The following is a 3,381-nucleotide window of genomic DNA, read 5'->3' as shown; positions in this document are numbered from 1 at the left end:
AAAGGGGTGTGGGAGATGCGGGAAGAGACTGGACAAAAATCGTGCACCTATGGATGAGGACAGTGGGTGGAGAGTGAGGGCGGAGGGTGGGGTGGGAGCTGGAAGGAGGGGAGTTATGGGGGAAAAAAAGAGGAACAAATGTAATAATCAGAACAATAAAGATTTAATTAAAAAAAAAAAAATAAAAAAAATAAAAAAAATAAAAAAATTTTGTATCCTGCTACATTGCCAAATTCATGTATTAAGTCTAGTAGTTTGATGGAGTCTCAAGATTTAATTAAAAATAAAAAAATAAAAAAAATAAAAAAAATAAAAAAATTTTGTATCCTGCTACATTGCCAAATTCATGTATTAAGTCTAGTAGTTTTTTGATGGAGTCTCTAGGGTTTTGTATGTATAATATCATGTCGTCTGCAAATAAGGACAGTTTTACTTCCTCTTTTCCAATTTGGATGCCTTTTATTTCTTCTTCTTGTCTAATTGCAATGGCTAATACTTCCAGGACTATGTTGAAGAGGAGTGGCGAGAGTGGGCATCCCTGTCTTGTTCCTGTTCTTAGGGGAAATGGTGTTAGTTTTTGTCCATTGAGTATGATGTTGGCTGTGGGCCTGTCATATATGGCTTTTATTATGTTGAGGTATGATCCTTCTATTCCCACCTTGCTGAGAGTTTTTATCAAATGACTCACAGTTTCTTTTTGCACTTGAAGATCCCTCAGACCTGTCTACCCAATAAACTTGGACTATTTTGCCCCAGAGGGTTAGAAATAGTCTCCACTTGTTTGGTCAGGCCTTAGTTCAAGATTTATGCCAACTTGAGCATCCACAGACTAGAATTATACAATATGTTGATGACATATATGGCTCTATGCTCCCCCAGAGGAAGCCTCCCAATAAGGTATGAGAGCTTTGCTTAACTTCCTGGCAGAAAGAGGATATAAGGTCTCGAAGTCCAAGGCATAGCTTGGCCAGACAGTTGTAACATATCTAGGTTTAGTCCTGCCAAAAGGAACTAGGGCTTTGGGAGAGGATAGAGTTAAGCCAATTTCTTCCTTTCCCCTGCCCCTCACCTTAAAACACCTGAAAGACATTTTGGGCATAACAGGACTTTGTAGATTATGGATTCCAAGGTATGGAGAGATTGCTGTCCCCTATACCAGATAATTAAAGAAGCTCAGAAAGAGAACTTAACTTTGCTGGAGTGGGAGCCAGCAACTAAATTGGCTTTTAAACAACTCAAGAAGGCCCTCCTTCAGGCTCCAACACTGAACCTTCCCACCAGCCAATATTTCAATCTATATGTAATTGAAAGGGGAGGCATGGTGCTAGGGATCTGTATAACAATCAGTGAGATACCTGAGTAAGGAATTAGACATCATAACCAAGGGCTGGCCAGCTTATCTCCAAGCTGTAGCAATGGTAGCCTTGCTGATACCAGAAGCTACCAAACTAACACTGGGAAGAGATTTAACAGTCTTCATCCCTCATAATGTAGCCACTCTGTTAGCCTCTAAAGGGAGGACTCTCACTTTTAGACAGCTGTCTCCTCAGATATCAAGCTCTTCTGTTGGAGGGACCAGCTGTCCAGCTAAAAACTTGCCCCACTCTGAATCCAGCCACCTTCCTTCCTGAGGAGGGTGAAGACATAAGGCATGATTGTGAGCAGATTATGCTTCAGACTTACGCAGCCAGGGAGGACCTGAGAGAAACTCCCAGACCTAATACTTTACACAGATGGAAGCTCCTTTGTGGAGCAAGGGATCCGAAAAGCAGGCTATGCAGTTGTAACCTTTGATACCACTATTGAAAGTGCACCCCCCTCTCCTGGGACTAGTGCCCAGCTAGCAGAGCTGATTGCCTTAACAAGAGCCTTAGAGCTAAGCCAAGGTCAAAGAATTAATATTTACACAGACTCTACATACGCATATCTGGTTCTCTATGCCCATGCAGCCATTTGGAAGGAAAGGCACTTCCTGACAGCTAATGGATCTCCTATTCAATATCTTAAGATCTGGAATACTATGCAGCAGTAAAAAAGAATCTCTTACTTTTGAGACAGCATGGAGGGACCTGGATGGTATCATGCTAAGTGAAATAAGTCAGTCAGAGGAAGACAAGTATCACATGATCTCACTCATATGTGGAATCTAAGTAACAAAATAAACTGATGAACAGAGTGGATCCAGAGACATGGAAGCATGGAACACAGTGCAGAATCTCAGAGGGCAGGTGGGGAAGGGTAGGTAGGAGGTAATCAACCAAAGATCTTGTATGCATGTATGCATAGCCCATGGACACAGACAGTGGGGTGGTGAGGGCCAGGGTGGGGGCGGGCTGGAGGGGTCGATGGGAGGAAAAAGGGAGACATATGTAATACTTTCAACAATAAAGATTTTAAAAATAAATAAATAAATACCATGAGATCTATAGACTTCTATCAGCAGTCTACCTTCCCATAGAAGTGGTAGGTATATACTGCTGAGGACATCAAAAGGCATGAACGAGATTTCAGAAGGAAACAGGAAGACTGATCTAGCTGCCAAGGCGGCTGCTGGGGAGCCATTAACTAAGAACATGGAAGCACCTTTAACCTGGGAAGATTCTCTTAGAAAATTGAAACCTCAATACACCTTAGTTGAAAAGGAATGGGCCCTTGCTAGGGGATATTCTCTGCATACCTCAGGATGGATATAAACTAAGGAAGGTAAACTACTTTTGCCTGAGGCCAGTAGGTGGAAAGTTATTCAAACCCTACACCAGGCCTTTCACTTGGGGAGCAATAAGACCCACCAAATGATCCAGCACTTATTTACTGGCAAGAATATCTTGGAAAACCACCCAATGGGTCATTAGGGCCTGTGAGATATGCTGAAAGAATAATCTCCAGAATAAAAAGCTTGCCCTACCTGGAACTCAAAGGACAGGAAAACACCCTGGGGAAGACTAGCGAGGGACTTCTGGCTCTGTCTTCCCCTCTCATTAACTATCTACATGGCAGCCCCAACCTCCTTGCATGCATGGGCCAACTCCAGTCTATCCTTCCACTATAAGATATATGGAGGGCCCCCATTCCTACTCATGCATCTCAATGAACTTTATAACTTCCCAATCACAAAAACGACAAGAGGAACACTCACAGGCAGAGCCGTTCAGCTACTACAGTCATATTTAAACAACATAACTGAACACTCATCCAATGAGGTCCCCATCTTAGGACCAGTAACAACCAATACCATCCTAGCATATCAGGCACCTCTTTGCATCAACGGAACACTCCCTGCAGGAAATGTTTTAGGACATCTTGATCAACACTTATGTAACTTTACTCTCAAACTACAGCCTTCCTCTGACTAGGCTAACTTTTTCATCTCCCAAACAGTCC

Source organism: Myotis brandtii, unplaced genomic scaffold (genome assembly GCF_000412655.1).
Source record: "Myotis brandtii unplaced genomic scaffold, ASM41265v1 scaffold7, whole genome shotgun sequence".
NCBI lineage: Eukaryota > Metazoa > Chordata > Mammalia > Chiroptera > Vespertilionidae > Myotis > Myotis brandtii.
Note: the sequence above shows the minus strand (reverse complement) of the source record.